At 45.1% G+C, this 21,484-nt stretch overlaps 1 protein-coding gene across 6 annotated transcripts in view; it reads left to right on the forward strand.

Annotated features, from left to right (window-relative positions):
* Window positions 1–6,148: 6,148 nt before the first annotated feature.
* ZNF713 (zinc finger protein 713) overlaps window positions 6,149–21,484 on the forward strand; it is a 62,051-nt gene continuing 46,715 nt past the window's right edge. For 5 of the 6 annotated variants that reach the window (XM_063608909.1, XM_055293059.2, XM_055293063.2 and 2 more), the window contains exon 1: window positions 6,149–6,559. The gene's annotated coding sequence lies outside the window, so the exon portion shown is untranslated. Of the gene's footprint in view, window positions 6,560–19,390; window positions 19,414–21,484 lie in introns of those variants that run through there. The other variant, XM_063608908.1, reaches the window with a different exon arrangement.

Here is a 21,484-nt window from a genome sequence, read left to right on the forward strand (position 1 = left end):
TTTTCTTATGCTTATTGATATCTGGCATCTCTCCATTGTGATCATAAAAGATACTTTGTATAATTCAGTATTTTTTAAATGTATTAAGGTGTGTTTTATGACCCAACATACGGTCTGTTCTGAAGAATGTCACCCTTTCCCCCAAATTTTTTTTTTTAGTTTTTTTTGTTTTTTTTGTTTTTTTTTGAGAGACTGAGTCTCACTCTGTCACCCAGGCTGAAGTACAGTGGTGCAGTCTCAGCTCACTGCAACCTCCGCCTCATGGGTTCAAGTGATTCTCCTGCCTCAGCCTCCCGAGTAGCTGGGATTACAGGCGCATGCCACCACGCTAATTTTTGTATATGTTTTAGTAGAGGCGGGGTTTCTCCATGTTGGCCAGGCTGGTCTCGAACTCCTGACCTCGTGATCCACCCGCCTCGGCCTTCCAAAGTGCTGGGATTACAGGCGTGAGCCACTGCATCTGACCTTTTATTTTTTTGAGACAAGAGTCTCACTCTGTTGCCCAGGCTGGAGTGCAGTGGCTCGATCTTGGCTCACCGCAACCTTCCCCTCCAAGGTTCAAGCGATTCTCCTGCCTCAGCCTTCTGAGTAACTGGGACTACAGGCACGCGTCACCACGCCCGGCTACTTTTTGTATTTTTGTAGAGATAGGGTTTCACTATATGTTGGCCAGGCTGGTCTTGAACTCAATACTTCAGGTGATCCGCTCACCTCAGCCTCCCAAAGTGTTGGGATTGCAGGTCTGAGCCACTGAACCCAGCTTCAATACCTATTTGGCAGTGGCCAGGCCAGAACCTGTCACTCCCAAGCCCAAGAATGCTCACTGACTCTTCCCTGTGAAGAAGCAAACCCTGGCTCTTGGATATGGTGCTCTGGGTCTGACACCTCAGCTCTCTTGTGATGCCCCTGCTCCCTGTCACTCACCCTCCCAGGATCACCTGCTGTGCTCTTTGGTCACTTGCAAGATCCTATATGATAAGTTTACCTCTCTCTCTATCCCCCAAACAGAACACTCACCTTTGCTTGCTGAAATCCCAGCCAAATAGAGCATAGGCATAGATTGGAAGTCCTTCTTTCCAGGAAACCTTTCCTAACTCCTGTTAATTCATACTTAGTCTTCTTTCTTTTTTTTTTTCTTTTTTTTGGAGACAGGTTCTCACTCTGACACCCAGGCTGGAGTGCAATGATGCGATCTCGGCTCACTGCACCCTCCGCCTTCCAGGTTCAAGCGATTCTCCCACCTCAGCCTCTCAAGTAGCTGGGATTACAGGCATGTGCCGCCACGCCCTACTTTTGTATTTTTAGTAGAATTGGGGTTTTGCCACGTTGGCCAGGCTGGTCTCAACTCCTGACCTCAGGTGATCCGCCCGCTTCGGCCTCCAAAAGTGCTGGGATTACAAGTGTGAGCCACCATGCCCAGCCCGGTCTTCCTTCTTCCTGCTGCAACGAAACTTGATTTATGCTGATGCACCACCCTCAAGGCCCACAGAGCTGCACCTGGGTGTGTGTATGCTGCACGATGTGGAACAGGCAGGGGTCCACGAGAGAATCGTCACTTTTTACACACCCTTTACACACCACCCACACACATGGACTGATACATAAATACAAACAGCACACCACTGATGATGCACATTCCCCCAATGCACCACACAACCATACACCCCACACACACACTCACACGCTTAGTGCACATGCTCCTCTCCACACAGACCATACACACCATCAGTCACACATCCACCCCGCCACACACACAAACACATGCATGTGCACATGCTCCTCTCCACACAGACCATACACACCATCAGTCACACATCCACCCCGCCACACACACAAACACATGCATGTGCACATGCTCCTCTCCACACAGACCATACACACCATCAGTCACACATCCACCCCGCCACACACACAAACACATGCATGTGCACATGCACACACTCACCACAGAGGATACATACCACACAGCTACTCACACCACCCCACATGCACACGAAAACAGACAAATCACACATCACTGTGGGCATGGGTTGCCTCAATACACTACACAATCACACTAACCATCCCCCAAATACAGACAGACAGACACACACACGGAGAGCAGATGTTTGTCACACACAGACCACTAGTGACACACACAAACACACCCACCCTGCTGAGGGCGGATGCCCCAACACACTCACACACATGCATACAGAGTGGGCTCTGGGCACTTCCTCAGTCTTGGCCTCTCTAAACCCACAAAGATTGTCTTTGCATCCTATGTCCTCCAACCCAGGTTCTGGCCCGGGCAGGGCTCCTCAGGCCACTTTAGCCCGTCTCACCTCCAAACCCCAAATTCTGGCCTGAGCCATGTCCCACTAAGCTCAGGCAACTGGATTGGGCTGCACTCACAAAGTCAGTCTAGGAACTAAATTTCCAGATGGTAGTCTGTTTTGCTGAGTAAGATATTCATGGTTGCCAGAACTAAAACTTTTCCTCACAATAGATAATGATGCCCTCCTTCTCCACCCTCCTCCCTAGCAGTGAGCAGCAGCTCATCAAAAAAGAAGCTAACGGAGCTTGCAGTGAGCCAAGATCACGCCACTGCACTCCAGCCTGGGTGACAGAACGAGACTCCGTCTCAAAAAAAAAAAAAAAAAAAGAAGCTAAGGGGCCGGGCACGGTGGCTTACGCCTGTAATCCCAGCACTTTAAGAGCCCAAGGCAGGAGGATCACTTGAGGCTAGGAGTTTGAGACCAGCCTGGGCAATATAGCAAGGCTCCATCTCTACAAAAAATTTAAAAATTAACCAGGTGTGGTGCATGCCTCCAGCTACTCAGGAGAATGAGGAGTGAGGATTGTTCGAGCCAAGGAAGTCAAGGTGGCAGTGAGCTATGATGACACCACTGCACTTCAGCCTGGGCGACAGATGGAGATCCTGTCTCAAAAAAAAAAAAACTGTCATTTTTTTCTGGGAGACTGAGCAGTTTCTGGTCACACACCACATGAGTCCTAAGATGAGGTAAAAGGGGAGCCAAGAACCTCCTTCCAACATATCCCACAAGGAGTCTCCCCCTCCATGTCATTTATCCTGGTGGATCTTTGGCAAGGAATAAGAACAATGAACTTCAAGTTACTTGAGTGAGCAAAATCCCATGAAGTTAAAATATAATTCACTTTGTCTTTCATTAAAAAGTATCATGTCAATCTGTGTGTGTGTGTGTGTGTGTGTGTGTGTGAGAGACTTTTTTGAAGTTGGAGTTTTCTCTTGTTGCCCAGGCTAGAGTGCAGTAGCGCAATCTCAGCTCACTGCAACATCTGCCTCCCAGGTTCAAGCAACTCTTGTGCCTCAGCCTCCTGAGTAGCTGGGATTACAGGCACCCACCACCACGCCAAGGTAATTTTTGTATTTTTAGTAGAGATGAGGTTTCACCATGTTGCAGGCTGGTCTTGAACTCCTGAGCTCAAGCAATTTGCCCGCCTTAGCCTCCCAAAGTGCTAGGATTATAGGTGTGGGTCATCACACCTGGTCAGGCAAGAATATTTTTAAAGAAGTTAAGAAAACCCTAATTTAGCATTAGGTTGGTACAAAAGTAATTGTGGTTTTTGCCATTACTTTTAATGCCAAAAACTACAATTGCTTTTACATCAACCTTATATAACCTTATCTTAGTTGGTTTGCAGAAAACAGACCAAGTAATTTATACACGAAAGAAGTTCATTTTGGCTCATGTTTGTGGAAACTGGGAAGTCCAAGAGCATGGTGACAGCTTCTGGTGAGGGCTTTTATACTGCATCATAACATGGCAAAAAAGTGAAGGGGAAGTGAGCATGCATGCAAAAAAGACTGCAAGAATAAGCTAAGCTCACTTTTATAACAACCTGCTCTCATAAGAACTACTTCACTCCTAAGAAAACTAACTCCCTCCATAACACCATTAATCCATTAATGAGTACTCAACCCAGGACCCAATCACCTCTTAAAGGCCCCACCTCCCAACACTGCAGCATTGGGAATTAAGTTTCCAACATGAGAACTTTGGGGGGAACACATTCAAACCACAGCATAACTCAAGTGGAATTTGCTAAGCAGGTACTTTGTGGAAAATATTTGGATCTGCCATAGGCTATTGAACCAGTAATGACAACAGAGAGCTTCATTTGCTCTCGTTAACTTAGCCATTGTCAGTTTCATGAATTATTGTCAGAAATAGAAGCTAAATATCCTGACTTTCGTACCACACAGCAGTTTGATGGCTTGACAGTGGTAAAGTTTTATCAAGATTTTTGGTTTTAGCTCAGGGCTGAGATTAAATTTTTTTCTACATGAAAAGAACCACCCCCGACCACTTGTAAAACACCAAATGGCTTCAGAAATTAGCTTTTGCTGCAGACTTGATAATATTACTTAATTAATTCAAACTAAAATTACAAGGCAAAACCTTGTAACCTGTAACTTATACTACCATAAAGTCATTTCAATGACAACGAACATTGAATCACAAGTGATATCAAGCTGTTTTATATACTTTCAGTGCTGTGGAAAGTTAAAACAGGAAGCAAGATCACCATCCCTACTCAAAATGTGCAGTGGCTATATTTTCCAAGCTCAATCTATAGTTCTGGTAGCATTTTTGGACCTCTATGCAAATGCAAAGCACATTTCTATATTTCAATATCCCTGTAACTGTGCAGTTGAGGAGTTCCCCCCTAACCTTCAATTGGAAGTGATTAATCTGCCATATAATGACATGCTAAAATGCAAATTTCAAGAGAAGAATATAACAGAACTCTATTCTTCCAAGCAATGAATATGCTCAAGTTAAATCATATGTTCATGGATGATATCAGTGTTTGGCAGTATGTATCTATCTTAAAAACATTTTCAAAGATGAAATATGTAAAATCTCATTATAACTGGTATAAACAGATGTACACAATTTTGATGCTGAAGAACACTAACTCTGGGGCCTAGCACAGTGCTCACGCCTGTAATCCCAGCACCTTGGGGGGCCTGAGGAGTAAGAAGTCTTTGAGCCCAGGAGTTCAAGACCAGCCTGGACAACATAGTGAGATCCCCATCTCTTCCAAAAAGTTTTAAAAATTAGCGGGGCACAGTGGCTCAGGGCTGCTGTAGTCCTCGCTACTGGAGAGGCTGAGGCGGGAGGATGCTTGAGCCCAGGAGTTTGAAGCTGCACTGAGCCATGATGGCACCACTGCCCTCCAGCCTGGGCGACAGAACAAGTCCCTGTCTGAAAAACAAAACAAAACAAAACAAAACAAAACAAAACAAACCTCATTAACTCCGAACTCCAATTAAGCAAAACGTTATGCCTAAAAAAATTCCATTCTTCAGCCAGGCGTGGTGGCTCAAGCCTGTAATCCCAGCACTTTGGGAGGCCGAGGCGGGAGGATCACAAGGTCAGGAGATCGAGACCATCCTGGCTAATACGGTGAAACCCCATCTCTACTAAAAAAAAAAAAAAAAAAAAAAAAAAAAAAAAATTAGCTGGGCATGGTGGCGGGCACCTGTAGTCCAGCTACTTGGGAGGCTGAGGCAGGAGAATGGCATGAACCCCGGAGGCGGAGCTTGCAGTGAGGGGAGATCGCGCCACTGCACTCCAGCCTGGGTGACAGAGCAAGACTCCGTCTCAAAAAAAAATAAATAAAATTCCATTCTTCGCATCAGTAGCATATACTATATAATGATATAATCATATCATTATATATATATTTTTTAGATGGAGTCTCACTCTGTTGCCCAGGCGGGAGTGCAATGATGTGATCTCTGCTCACTGCAACCTCCCCGTCCCGAATTTAAGCGATTCTCCTTCCTCAGCCTCCCAAATAGCTGGGATTACAGGCGCCCGTCACCACGCCCAGCTAATATTTGTATGTTTATTAGAGACGGGGTTTCACCATGTTGGCCAAGCTGGTCTCGAACTCCTGACCTCAGGTGATCCACCAGCCTCAGGCTCCCAAAGTGCTGGGATTACACGCGTGAGCCACCGTGCCCGGCCAATAACATCATCATCATTATATTTTGAGTTTTATCAATATGAAATTGATGGGAAGGAGGGGTGGTTCCAGGACTCAGAGCAAGGCTTGTGTCGTCACCATGGAGACGGACAGTACAACGCTTGTGATTGGCAGGGACCAAGGGACGGGTCCTCGGCCCGTCCCCCTCGGCCATCTGGGACCGGAAAATTCTGGGAAGGCTCGAGGCCGCAGCCCCCGGGGTCCGCATAGCCCCGATGAAAAGCAGACGCGGGGAAGCTGATGGGAGTCAGGAACCCCCGGAGATGAGGGTTGCGATGAGGGAAGCAGGCGCGGAGTGCCGCGGGCGCATGCGTATTGGGGATCTGAGGCCAGCGCCTTGCGCCGCCATTGCGGGGAGGCTGTTCTCAGAGCAGGGCTGGCGCGTCGGTGGCTGGACCGGCCCCAGGAGCCCAGTCACCGGGCGTCATTGGCTCAGGCGTCGGGGCCCTCGGCACCTTCTCCCGCCCGGGCCCACCCTGGCGGCGGCGGCGGCGGCGTCAGGGGGCGGAGCCTTTCGGAGCGCCCTTTGTCTGCGGAGGTGAGTGCGCGCCGGGAGGCGGGAGGCGGGAGGCGGGAGGCGGGAGGCGGGAGGCGGGAGGCGGGAGGCGGGAGGCGGGAGGCGGGAGGCGGGAGGCGGGGGAGGGGCGGCCGCTGTCCCTGCTGTCCTCGTTCCTGTCACCCGCCCCGTGTCCCTTTCGGATTTTTGGTCTTTTATAGGAAGGTCTTACCCGTTCCAATATTATAAATACATTGTTCTCTACTATCTGCGAATGACTCTGAGGCTGAAAAAAATTTTGCAGTTTATTTCTGGGCAAGCGTCCGTAGGTGTCATTTTGGGGGAAAGTTTTTCCTCATCAGGATTATGCAAATGTTCGCCTTTATTTTCTTCTAATACGTTTAAAGAATTTTAAATATTTTCTTTTTCTCCTTTTTATCTGTATTTCATTGAGTATGACATTTGTGGTAAGGGGTTAGGTAGGGATTTACCTTTTTCTCTCATTGCCTTGCCATTATCCGTTGAGTCACTTTTCCACGGAATTGCAGTGACACTTTTATTACATTTTGCAGGCGTGTATATACCCAGATGTGTTTCCGTTTATTTATGTTTTTGTTTTGAGACAGGCCCTCACTTTATTACCCAGGCTGCAGTGCAGTGGCACGATCATGGCACACTGCAGCCTCAAACGCCTGGGCTCAAGAGCTCCTCCTTCCTCAGCCTCCCCAATAGCTGGGACCACAGGTGCCCACCACCATGCGCGGGTTTTTGTTGTTGTTGTTGTTAGCGACCAGGTCTCACCATGTTTCCCAGGCTGGTCTGGAACTCCTGAGTGCAAGTGATCCTCCCATCTTGGCCTCTCAAAGTGCTGGGATTACAGGCATGAGCCACTGCGTTCGGCCAGCTGTTTCTAGATTCTTTCACTGCCCTGACAGTTTCTACACTGAATATATATACGTACATATGTACATACATACATGCATACATACATACATACATAGATTTTTTCATTTAAAATGTTTAGGCCGGTTGCGGTGACTCACGCCTGTAATCGCAGCACTTTGGGAGGCAGAGGCAGGAGGATCAGTTGAGCTCATGAGTTCGAGACCAGCCTGGGAAACATGGCAAGACCCTGTTGCTACAAAAAAAAACTAGAAAAATTAACCGGACTTGGTGGTGTGTACCTGTAGTCCCCAGCTACTCAGGAGGCTGAGGTGGGAAGATGGCTTTGGCCCAGGAGATGAAGGTTGCAGTGAGCCAGTCACTGCACTCCAGCCTGGGCGACAGAACCAGACCTTGTCTCAAAAAATAAAATAAATATTTTAAGCAAATCCCCCTTAATTATGTCCTTTCATATAATGATCTTTTTTTTTTTTTTTGAGACGGAGTTTCGCTCCTGTTGCCCATGCTGGAGTGCAATGGTGTGATCGCTGCTCACCCCAACTTCTGCCTCCTAGGTTCAAGTGATTCTCCTGTCTCAGCTTCCCGATTAGCTGGGATTACAGGCACATGCCACCACACCTGGCTAATTTTTGTATTTTTAGTAGAGACGGAGTTTCATCATAATGGTCAGTCTGGTCTCAAATTCCTGAGCTCAGGTGATCCGCCCACCTCGGCCTCCACAAGTGCTGGGATTACAGGCGTGAGCCACTGTGCCCGGCCTGATCTATTTCTTTTAACTTAAATTGTGAGGCATTTAAAAGATACAGAAAAGTTAAAAAAAAAAAAAGATAATTTTTTAAAAGGCAGGTTGGAACACTTAGTAGGTTGTAGCAATTAGTAGGTTCTAAATAGTTATTCAGTGATGAATGTTGGTGGAAAGTCACTCTGTTGCTGAAAACTTGCATGTGGCTCCCTGCTGCCATCAGGAAAATGTTCTAGTTCCTTAGTGATGCCCTCAAAGCCCTTTATGATCTTGATATTGCATCTGGCTTTGCCTTACACCCTTGCACTTTTTTTTCCCCCAAGAAAAGCAGTTTAATTTGAGTGCAGATTTGTATGTGAATTTCATTAGAAAAGAGGACTATATAAATCTGTATGAGTTATAGTTCTTGTAACATGTTGGTGTCATTTTCAAACTGATTGGAAATGTCAGCTGTGAAGACCATGCTTTTAATTTTATATTAGAGTATGTATCTTTGGTGACTGTCATAGCCTGCTCAGTCTGCTATACAATACTGCAGACTGAGTGCAAACAACAGAAATGTGGTATCTCACAGTTCTAGAGGTGGGAAGTTCAAAATCAAAGTGCCTGCCCTGTTGGTTTCCAGTGAACCTCTCTTCTTGGCTTGCAGAAGGGACTGGCTTCTCTCTGTGTCCTCTTCTGCTGGCCTTTGCACTGGGTGCATGTACTCCTGGTGTCTCTTCCTCTTCTTATGAGGACACTACTGCTATTGGATTAAGACCCCACCTTTATGACCTTATTTAACTTTAATTACAGGCCCGGCGCAGTGGCTCTTGCCTGTAATCCCAGCACTTTGGGAGGCTGAGGCAGGTGGATCACCTGAGGTCAGGAGTTCGCGACCAACATGGCCAACATGGTGAAACCCCATCTCTATTAAAAATACAAAAATTAGCTGGGTGTGGTGGTGGGTGCCTGTAATCCCAGCAATTTGGGAAGCTGAGGCAGGAGAATTGCTTGAACCCGGGAGGTGGAGGTTGCAGTGAGCCGAGATCACGCCATTGCACTCCAGTCTGGGCAAGAGAGTGAGACCCTGTCTCCAAAAAAAAAAAAATTACAACCTTTAAGGCCCTGTTTCCAAATAAAGTCACATTGGGAGTTAGGACTTCAACATATGAATTTGTGGGTGTGGAATGTAATTCAGTCCATAACAGTTACAATATCAAAATGAGTTGAAAATTCGAATCTGCTAGACTGGGCGCGGTGGCTCACGCTTGTAATCCCAGCACTTTGGGAGGCCGAGGCGGGCGGATCACGAGGTCAGGAGATCGAGACCACGCTGAAACCCCGTCTCTACTAAAAATACAAAAAATTAGCCGGGTGTGGTGGTGGGCGCCTGTAGTCTCAGCTACCAGAGAGGCTGAGGCAGGAGAATGGCATGACCCCAGGAGGCGGAGCTTGCAGTGAGCCGAGATTGCTCCACTGCACTCCAGCCTGGGTGACAGAGCGAGGCTCCGTCTCAAAAAAAAAAAAAAGAAAAAGAAAATTCTAATCTGCTGTAAGATTAAAACTGCCTCAATTAAATCATAAGAAAAAAAGTATCCCTTGAGAGAATTCTATATAAAGATATAAGAAGAATTATCCTGGTATCACAGATACACAGGAGAATCAAATATTAAGGAGAGGCTGGACATGGTGGCTTATGCCTGTAATCCCAGCACTTTGGGAGGCCAAGGCAGATGGATCACCTGAGGTCAGGAGTTTGAGACCAGCCTGGGCAACATGGTGAAACCCTATCTCTTCTAAAAATACAAATTTTAGCTGGGTGTGGTGGCACATGCCTGAGGCAGGAGAATTGTGCTTGAACCCGGGAGGCAGAGGTTGCAGTGAGCCTAGATTTTGCCACGGCACTCTAGCCTGGACAGAGTGAGACTCTGTCTCAAAAAAAAAAGAAAAAAATTAAGGAGGGTGCCTACTCCCACACATGCTAGGAACAATTCCTAGCATAGATTAAGGTATTAAACTATTAAGTTTTGAATGAACACTAAATGAAAAAGTTACTATTTGATTAATTCATTGGCAAATAAATGTGAACAATTAGAAGTTTATATACAGGAACTAAGAAATAATTCAGTTTCAACGTTCTAATATAAATATGAACGAAATTAAAGCTCAGTCTAAATACCTTTCCAAAGTCACATGGTTATTTAATAGAAAAATTGTGTTTAGGACATAGTTGTTGTAATTTTTATCTCACCCCCACTAGTTCATGATATATAATGGTTTGCAGGAACAAAAGTATAATGTGACTTGCAAGGCAAAGTATGAAAATAGAAATCAGGAGAGAAAAAAGATTAAGAGAAATGATGTCCATTTATTTAATAGAAAAAAATTAAATCATTGAAAAGAAAAAAGTAAATCTCAACTAAGATGGACTGTTATCTATGAATCTAAAGTGGGAAGTAGTAAACCCTTGTTTATAAAAAGCACAAGTGGCTGAGTGCGATGGCTCATGCCTGTAATCTCAGCACTTTGGGAGGGTGAGGTGGATGGATCATGAGGTCAAGAGATCGAGACCATCCTGGCCAACGCAGTGAAACCCCATCTTTACTAAAAATACAAAAAATTAGGCTGGGCGCGGTGGCTCACGCTTGTAATCCCAGCACTTTGGGAGGCCGAGGCGGGCGGATCACGAGGTCAGGAGATCGAGACCACAGTGAAACCCTGTCTCTACTAAAAAATACAAAAAATTAGCCGGGCGTGGTGGCGGGCGCCTGTAGTCCCAGCTACTCGGAGAGGCTGAGGCAGGAGAATGGCGTGAACCCGGGAGGCGGAGCTTGCAGTGAGCCGAGATTGCGCCACTGCACTCCAGCCTGGGCGACAGAGCGAGACTCCGTCTCAAAAAAAAAAAAAAAAAAAAAAAAAAAAAATACAAAAAATTAGCCAGGCGTGGTGTCGCGCAACTGTAGTCCAGCTACTCAGGAGGCTGAGGCAGGAGAATCGCTTGAATTGGGAGATGGAGGTTGCAGTGAGCCGAGATCATGCCACTGCACTCCAGCCTGGGTGACAGGGCGAGACTCCATATCAAAAAAAAAAAAAAAAAAAAAAAATGCGTAGAGAGCAATGCACGCCAAGGAATTCTTCCAAGGAGAGAAGTAGAGTGAAAGAGGAGTTGAGGTCAGGTGCAGTGACTCATGCCTGTAATCCCAGCACTTTGGGAGGGCGAGACAGACAGATCACCTGAAGTCAGGAGTTCAAGACCAGCCTGACCGGCCGGGCGCAGTGGCTCACGCTTGTAATCCCAGCACTTTGGGAGGCCGAGGTGGGCGGATCACGAAGTCAGGAGATCGAGACCACGGTGAAACCCTGTCTCTACTAAAAATACAAAAAAAAAATTAGCCGGGCGTGGTGGCGGGCGCCTGTAGTCCCAGCTACTCGAAGAGGCTGAGGCAGGAGAATGGCGTGAACCCGGGAGGCGGAGCTTGCAGTGAGTCGAGATCGCGCCACTGCACTCCAGCCTGGGCGACAGAGCGAGACTCGGTCTCAAAAACAAACAAACAAAAAAAGACCAGCCTGACCGACATGGAGAAACCCCGTCTTTACTAAAAATACAAAATTAGTCGGGCGTGGTGGTGCATGCCTGTAATCCCAGCTACTTGGGAGGCTGAGGCAGGAGAATCACTTGAACCCGAGAGGCGGAGATTGCAGTGAGCCGAGATTGCACCCTTGCACTCCAGCCTGGGCAACAGGAGCAAAACTCTGTCTCAAAAAAAAAAAAAAAAAAAAAAAAAGAGGATTTGAAGGGCCCTCACATTTTACTCCATATATTCCCATGTTTTTGCCTTGTGAGCTTATGTAAAAAATGTGTGGAACTTGAGTTAAAAAAATAATGTGTTTAACTTATATAAGGAATAAAAGAACAAAACCCTCACACACACTTAGGACCTCCACAGAGAGGAAAAAACAAATTTTACAATGCAGACCTTTTACAAATTAGCTCCTTTTAGAAAGCAGCAAAAATAAAAGACAAATGGTAGAATAGAGACTATATGTGTGTGTGTATTTGACAAGGAAGTTGCTGGTTACTGTCTGTGTTCTTGGGTCTCCAAGACCACCCTCTGGTTCAGTGATTTGCTAGAAGTCCTAGAATTCAGCAAATACTGTATTGCATTTATGGTAGAGTGTTAGAGTGAAAGGATGCAAATTAAAAGTCAGCAACATGCCAAGCATGGTGGCTCATGCCTGTAATCCCAGCACTTTGGGAGGCTGAAGTGAGTGGATCACCTGAGGTCAGGAGATCAAGACCAGCTTGGCCAACATGGTGAAACCCCATCTCTACCAAAAATACAAAAATTAGCTGGCCGTGGTGGCAGGTGCCTGTAATCCCAGCTACTTGGGAGGCTGAGGCACAAGAATCGCTTGAACCCGGGAGGTGGAGGTTGCAGTGAGCCGAGATCCCGCTACTGCACTCTAGCCTGGGCGACAGAATGAGACTCCGTCTCAAAAAAAGAATAAAATCAGCAACAGAAAAAAGCACATAGAGCAAGCTCCAAGGTCCAGGAGAGACCAGGTGGAGGCTTCCCATTGTCTTCTTTCTCTGTGGAATTTTACAGATAACATTTAAATCTCGCAGGAATAGGTTGGGTGCTTATGCCTCTAATCCCAGCACTTTGGGGGGCTGAGGCGGGTGGATCACCTGAGGTCAGGAGTTCAAGACCAGCCTGACCAACATGGAGAAACCCTGTCTCTACTAAAAATACAAAATTAGCCAAGTGTGGTGGTGCATGCCTGTAATCCCAGCTAGTCGGGAGGCTGAGGCAGAAGAATCGCTTGAACAGGAGGCATGGGTTGCGGTGAGCCGAGATCACGCCATTGCACTCCAGCCTGGGCAACATAAGCGAAACTGTGTCTCAAAAAAGTAAGTAAATAAAAATCAAAAAGGCCGGGCACAGTGGCTCACACCTGTAATCCCAGCAGTTTGGGAAGCCGAGGCAGGCAGATCACGAGGTCAGGAGATCAAGACCATCCTGGCTAACACAGTGAAACCCAATCTCTACTAAAACTACAAAAAAAGCTGGGCGTGGTGGCGGGCACCTGTAGTCCCAGCTACTCTGGAGGCTGAGGCCAGAGAATGGCGTGAACCCGGGAGACGGAGCTTGCGGTGAGCCAAGATCGTGCCACTGCACTCCAGCCTGGGCAACAGAGTGAGACTCCATCTCAAAAAAAAAAAAAAAAAAAAATCCCGGGAACAATGTGTGAAGATTTGTGTTGGTGCCATACAAAACCAGGGAAGCTCACTCAAGCTTGGTGTTCAGGGTTTTAACTGGGGGCTGGTGTAGGGGTGATCCCTTTTCTCCCTATCATAAGGGTCATGACAGAAAACCCTGTAACAAAACACAGGTTAACAAGAGAAAAGCATAACAAGTTTTAACAAGTTTATTTGATAATAGTTTTATAACTTCCCCTTTGCCCTCTGAAGGTTTGCTGAAAAGCACTGACAAAAAAAAAAAAAAAAAAAAAAACAGAATAGGCTGGGCGAGGTGGCTCCCGCCTGTAATCCCAGCATTTTAGGAGACCGAGGCGAGTGGATCACCTGAGGTCAAGAGTTTGAGACCAGCCTGACTAACATAGAGAAACCCTGTCTCTACTGAAGATACAAAATTAGCCGGGCGTGGTGGCGGGAGCCTATAATCCCAGCTACTCAGGAGGCTGAGGCAGGAGAATTACTTGAACCTGGGAGGTGAGGTTGCAGTGAACCAAGATCATGCCATTGCACTCCATTCTGGGCAACAAGAGTGAAACTGTTTGAAAAAAAAAAAAAAGAGCAATAGGAGACAAGACCTACAAATTTACCCAGGCTGCAGTGCAGTGGCGCGATCTCTGCTCACTGCAAGCTCCACCTCCCGAGTTCACGCCATTCTCCTGCCTCAGCCTCCAAAGTAGCTGGGACTACAGGCGCCCGCCACCATGCCCGGCTAATTTTTTTGTAGTTTTAGTAGAGACGGGGTTTCACTGTGTTAGCCAGGATGGTCTTGATCTCCTGACTTCATGATCCGCCCGCCTCGGCCTCCCAAAGTGCTGGGATTACAGGCGTGAGCTACCGCGCCCAGACTATTTGATCATAGTTTTATGTGACATGGGAGCCTTGAGACTGAAGACGCAAAGATACGGGGAAACAGAAACATACAGTTTATGTTTAGGTATGGACATCCATGTATAAATATGATTGGACAAAAAAGGGTATGATCTCATGCTATAGATTGAATGGGAAAATGCAGCCAGGCCTGGCTGTTCAGATTCTCTTTGTTCTCTTTGGGAAGTATTCCTTCCTACCCAGTGTGGGGTAGGACTACTCTAGAATGAGGGTCTTATGACCTACAATGAAACAAGGTAGGTCAGATAATTTATTTATGGCCAGTTATTATACAGAAGGCAGGGAATTAGGGTAATATTTTTAGGTTTTATGACTGGCTTTGGAGAAAAAGCGTTCCTGGTTTTTTTTGTTGTTGTTTTGTTTTGTTTTTGTTTGTTTGTTTTGAGACTGAGTTTTGCTGGTTGCCAAGGCTGGAGTGCAGTGTCGCTATCTTGGCTCACTGCAACCTCCACCTCCCGCGTTCAAGCCATTCTTGTGCCTCAGCCTCCTGAGTAGCTGGGATTACAGGCACCCGCCACCACACCCGGCTAATTTTTATATTTTTAGTAGAGACAGGGTTTCACCATGTTGGCCAGGCTGGTCTCAATCTCCTGACCTCAAATGATCCGCCCACCTTGGCCTCCCAAATTGCTGGGATTATAGTCGTCAGTCACCACGCCTGGCCAAGGGTTGTTGTTTATATGTCCTGCCTTGGGGAAGGGGTATTCTAGTTTCTAAGCCTAGTCTCAGGGGAGAATGAGGGGTGAGAGAAAGGAGGGCAGGAGAAGGCCAGAGAGAAACTTGTGCTTTTGAGGCCTTTAATTTGCAGTATCATTTTCTGAGCCCCAACACCAGTCATGTAGGCTTGGCTGATCACCCTTGTGGCTGACCTTCACTCTCCAGCCCCTTCAGAGGAGGAGCTACCACATGGCCTGCGGTTCTCAACATAACGGGGTCCCTTTGTTAGCATTAACATCTGGACATGTCCCATGGCCTCAGGCAAACAAAGACACTCTTTTTTGTTTGTTTGAGACAGAGTCTCGCTCTGTCGCCCAGGCTGGAGTGCAGTGACGTGATCTCGGCTCACTACAAGCTCCGCCTCCCGGGTTCAAGCCATTCTCCTGCCTCAGCCTCCTGAGTAGCTGGGACTACAGGCACCCGCCACCACGCCTGGCTAATTTTTTTTATTTTTAGTAGAGACAGAGTTTCACCATGTTAGCCAGGATGCTCTCGATCTGACCTCGTGATCCACCCAGCTCGGCCTCCCAAAGTGCTGGGATTACAAGCATAAGCCACTGCACCCGGCCAACACTCTTAACTGGTAGGATATTCCAGGGGTTTAGAGTTTGTCTCCCAAGGAGACAGGCCAGGATACCTTTCCTTGAAATGTTTAGGGTTTGGACCATCCAGTTCTGCTGAGTTAATCCCTTTACTTTATACTATCCTTCTGTCTAAAGACCTCTTGCAAATCAATAAATCACTATTGTCAAGAAAAAGACAATAGTGGAAAAATGGACAGATGACACGAAAGGGTAATTTATTTAAAAAATAAAGCTAAAAATATAAAAACTTCTATCTCATATCTCTAAGAAGTACATGTTAAAGCAGTGATTAAATATGTTCATGTATTTCAAAAGAACAAAGCCTGACATTGGTTAATGGTCTCATATATTGGTGATGAATATATAAATTGATACAACCTTCCTGGACAGTGTTTTGCCTTTTCTTTGACCCTGCAATTACACTTTTCCTAAGGAACTAATCAGGCAAAATCATTCAAAAACTGTATGTCTAACAGTGTTTGCTGTTGTCTATAAAAGCAAGCAAGCAAGAAAGAAAATAACCTAAAGGTCTATTAATAATGAAATAAGTTTTGGTTATTGCATGCAAAGGAATATATTATTAATCTATTAAGAAAATGAATGTTTTGACTTTTGTTTTCTGTCATGAAGTGAGATCCACAATATTGTCAATTAAAAGGTAGATTTCTAAAAAGAAAATTATACATTTAATAATATATGCATGTGTGGGGCCGGGCGCGGTGGCTCACGCCTGTAATCCCAGCACTTTGGGAGGCCGAGGCGGGCAGATCACGAGGTCAGGAGATCGAGACCATCCTGGCTAACATGGTGAAACCCCGTCTCTACTAAAAATACAAAAAATTAGCCGGGTGCAGTGGCGGGCGCCTGTAGTCCCATCTACTCGGGAGGCTGAGGCAGGAGAATGGCGTGAACCCGGGAGGCGGAGCTTGCAGTGAGCCGAGATCGCGCCACTGCACTCTGGCCTGGGCGACAGAGCAAGACTCTGTCTCAAAAAAAAAAAAATAATAATAATATATGCATGTGTGTATACATGGAAAAAGCCTGAAAGGATAAATCCCAAAAATAAGGTAACTGGTTATCTCTAGGTGATATTATAGGTGATTTTCATTTTTTTTATATTTACTAAAATTTGTATTTTAATATTTGCCAAGAAGTAAAATGAGGATATTTCCATGGTAGAGAGGGGTATAGGAAAGATCACTCTGGCTGCAGTATGAAGAAAAGTTTAGACTAAAGTCAAGGAGACAAGTTAGAAGGGAATGGCAGTAATCAAAGCAAGAGATGATGGTGGCTGAACCAATGTACTAGACATGAAGATGAAGACCAGAAACATTCACAAGATACTGAAGGGAATACGTACACCAGAATGTGACATTGATTAGATAGAGAGCCCAAGGGAGAATGAGGGAGCTCAGGATGCCATTCGGATTTCAGGCTTGGTGTTGCTATTCATTGAGATGGGGAATATGATAGAAGAGTTAGAATTAAGATCTATCTATCTATCTATCTATCGCTTATTATGTGCTGTTATATTCTTTCTTTCTTTTTTTTTTTTTGTGAGACAGAGTTTCGCTCTTATTGCCCAGGCTGGAGTGCAATGGCATGATCTCAGCTCACTGTAACCTCCGCCTCCTGGGTTCAAGCAATTCTCCTGCCTCAGCCTCCCGAGTAGCTGGGATTACAGGCATGCGCCACCATGCCTGGCTAATTTTGTATTTTTAGTAGAGAAGGGATTTCTCCATGTTGGTCAGGCTGGTCTGGAACTCCTGACCTCAGGCGATCCGCCCGCCTTGGCCTCCCAAAGTGCTGGGATTACAGGCATGAGCCACTGCGCCTGGCCTGTGCTGTTACATTCTAAATATCTACAAATTTTCACTTTTCCTTAATCCTCACAACAAACCCACAGGTAGATACTATTATTATTCCTAGTTTTATAGATGAGGAAATGGAAGCCTGGAAAGGTTGAGTAATTTACCCAACCAGACTCATACAGCTGAAGTCATGGAGCTGGGAATCAAACCCGTTTGGTTTGGCTGTGGAGTCACCATTCTGACCTGCCTTACTGTATGGCAAATTAATGGCAAGAGACTTGAGAGAGAATGAGTTTTGGATATGTTAGGCTTGAGAAATATGAGGGACATCTACCTGGGGGTGTCCAGGAGGGTGGTTACATTTGTATGTTTTTCTGTAGCTCAGAAAGGATGAGCAGTGAAACCAAGGCAATGAGAGAAGCCACCTGAGAATAAATACAAAAAAAAATAGAGGAGAGTGAATATAGACACTAATAAATTGGGCCTAACTACATTACAGAGGAAGCATGTAACCGCATTGAAAGAGGTGAGGAAGAAAATAACTAACCTTAAATAACTTTAGGAAACAGTATCTTAACTGGGTACTGTAAGGCTAAAGATGAAAAGAATTCCACATAAATGCTGTAATCAAGTCAGTAATTGTGTTTCTCACAAGGGTATGAGTTAGCAACTCTATTATAAAGCTATGTTATATGTATGTCACAATTGAACAAATAAGTAGATAATAAGAGCCACCAATTTTTTACTGTTGAAGAAGGAAGTTACCAGTAAGGGAAAAGGGAAGACTAAAATGAACCATATGGTATTAGATTGGAATCAGATATCAGTATGAACTCATGATATTTAATATATATGTATGTGTGTGTATATATATATATATACACACACACATAAACACACACATAATCGATGTGTGTATATACATGGTTAGTGTGTGTGTGTGTGTATATATATAGTATGTAGTGTATATATATATAGTATATAGTATATATATAGTATATATTTCCTAGCTATGTCTGCTAAGAGGGCCTAGAAGCAATGATACCCCAGTAGCAATAGGCACACCTAGCACCCAAATCTTTAAATCTTGTTCTCCAGTAAAAGGAACCAGGGCACTTTGGAGAAACAGTTGATTCCAAGGCTGGGCAGGAAAAAATGCAACAGCCTGAAACATCTTATATTGCCAGGAAGTGAGAAAGCGCTTAAGAAAGGAGAAAGCCTGATTGAAGTAACACAGGAGTCTCGTAATGGCCAAAGCTGGAACAATTTGTGCAATAAAATAAATAAGAAAAGTATTTGACTTTTAACTCATAGAATAAAGTAAGTATCCATGAGTCTCTATAGATATAAACAAATAATCTAATAAACGAATGAATAGGGGATAAGAAGCAGCTTTTCCTTATGGAAAAATTCCAATACTAAATTAGTAAGAGGGAAATAGAAGAACACCATTAGGCAAACACCATGTTAATAATTGTTGCAGATGAGATGAGATACACTGATGATGCTAAAATTAATGGGTTTGAGAAGCAAGATATGTGCATAGTCTTTTTCTTTCTTTTTTTTTTTTTTTTTTGAGACAGGGTCTCACTCTTTCGCCTAGGGTGGAGTGCAGTGGCGTGATCATGGCTCGCTAGAGTGCAGTGGCATGATCACAGCTCACTGCAGCCTCGACCTTCCAGGCTCAAGCAACCCCCTCACCTCAGCCTTCCAGATAGCTGGGACTACAGGCACTCGCCACCACACCCAGCTAATTTTTTCTATTTTTTTTTTCATAAAGGTCTCACTATGTTGCCTAGGTTGGTCTCAAACTCCTGGGCTGAAGCCATCCTCCCACCTCCAACTCCCAAAGTGTTAAGATTACAAGCATGAGCCACTGCGTCTGTCCGTCTGTCCTGTAGGTAGCCTTAAAGTATCTTCCCCCAGGATATTTATTAGCAACAAAAGGAAAGATAGTAACTTTTACCATAGAGCAACCTGGTAGACACCACCTTGACCAAGTGATAATGGTAAATATTACCGTTAATGAAACATATTGCCATTAATGAGACATATTACCATTAATGAGACATATTGACATCATGAACATATTGGCGTTGTAAACATCGTAGACATATTGACATCCTATAGAGTAGATCTTCATGTCCAGTTCCTGCTGCAGAGCTCCTAAAACCCTCGTCATATTCTGAGTGATAGGGATGATAGAAGCATCTTTTGCTATTCATAACCAATGAAATGACTGGTGACTCCAAGTTCCTACATAGCTTCAGGATGGAGGCTAGTGGCTAAAGGAAACTACCATGTAATTAGAGGGTTGAACTTTAAGCCCCAACCCTAAACCCCACCCCACCTCTGAGGAGAAGAGAGGGGTTGAAGATAGAGTTAATCACCAATGGACAATCAACTCAAGATGGATTAAGGACTTAAACAGAAGACCTGAAGCTATAAAACTACCAGAAAGGAAAATGCTCCATGACGTTTGTCTAGACAAAGATTTCTTGGATATGACCACAAATGCAAAAGTAAACAAATAGGGTTGTGTCAACCTAAAAAGCTTTTACACAGCAAAGGAAACAATCAATAAATGAAGAGAAAAACCAAGGATTGGGAGAAAATGTTTGCAAATGATACATCTGATATGGGACTGTATTAGTCTGTTCTCACACTGCTAATAAAGAACTACCTGAGACTGAGAAATTTATGAAGAAAAGAGGTTTAATTGACTCACGATTCCACAGGCTGTACAGGAAGCATGACTGGGAGGCCTCAGGAAACTTACAAGCATGGCAGAAGGCCAAGGGGAAGCAAGGGCCTTCTTCATGTGGCAGGAGGAGAGAGTGCAAAGTGCCACATGCTTTTAAACCATCAGATCTCATGAGAATTCACTCATTATCACGAGAACAGCAAGAGGGAAATCCACCCTGTGATCCAATTACCTTCCAATTCAACATGAGATTTGGGTGGGGACACAAATCCAAACCATATCGGACTAATATCCTAAATATATAAAGAAATCAGTAGCGAGAAAACAAGTAACGCAATTTTAAGATGGACAAATGTCCTGAATAGACATTCTCATTCGCAGAAAATTAAATTCAAAATTTCCCATTTACCTCTAAAAAAAAGACAACATACAAATGGCCATCAGAGATATGAAAAAATGCTTATCACTGATCATGATGGAAATGCAGATTAAAACCACAATAAGAGAACACTCACTCCTGTTTTAGAATGGCTTATTATCAAAAAGACAAAAGATAACAAGTATTGGTGAGAGTGTGGAGAAAAGGGACCACTTATGCACTGTTTGTGGGAATGTAAATTAATACAGCCATCACAGTAAACTACAGGAGTTCCTCAAAAAACAAAAAATCAGCTGGGCGCGGTGGCTGATGCCTGTAATCCCAGCACTTTGGGAGGCCGAGGTGGGTGGATCACAAGGTCAGGAGTTCAAGACCAGCCTGGCCAAATGGTGAAACCCCGTCTCTACTAAAAATCCAAAAAAATTTGCTGGGTGTGGTGGCAGGCAACTGTAATCCCAGCTACTCAGAGGCTGAGATGGAGAAATGCTTGAACCTGGGAGGCAGAGGTTGCAGTGAGCCGAGATGGCGCCCCTGCACTCCAGCTTGGGCGACAGAGCGAGACTCCATCTCAAAAAAAATAAAAATAAAAAAATCGAACTACCATATGATCCTGCAGTCCCACTTCTGAGTATATATTCTTTTTGTTTGTTTTTTCAGGCAGAGTCTCATTCCATCAGCCAGGCTGGAGTGCAGTGGCATGATCTCAGCTCACTGCAACCTCTGCCTCCCAGGTTCAAGTAATTCTTGTGCCTCAGCCTCTCGAGCAGCTGGAATTGCAGACATGCGCCACAGCACACCCGGCCAATTTTTGTATTTATAGTAGAGACAGGGCTTCACCATGTTGGCCAGGCTGGTCTTGAACTCCTGATCTCAGATGATCCACCCACCTCAGCCTCCCAAAGTGCTGGGATTACAGGTGTGAGCCACCACACCAGGACCTGAGTATATATTCAAAGGAATTGAAATGGGTATGCCAAAGAGATATCTGTACTGTTTA

This window comes from Symphalangus syndactylus, chromosome 9 (assembly GCF_028878055.3).
Source record: "Symphalangus syndactylus isolate Jambi chromosome 9, NHGRI_mSymSyn1-v2.1_pri, whole genome shotgun sequence".
NCBI classification, from domain to species: Eukaryota; Metazoa; Chordata; class Mammalia; order Primates; family Hylobatidae; genus Symphalangus; species Symphalangus syndactylus.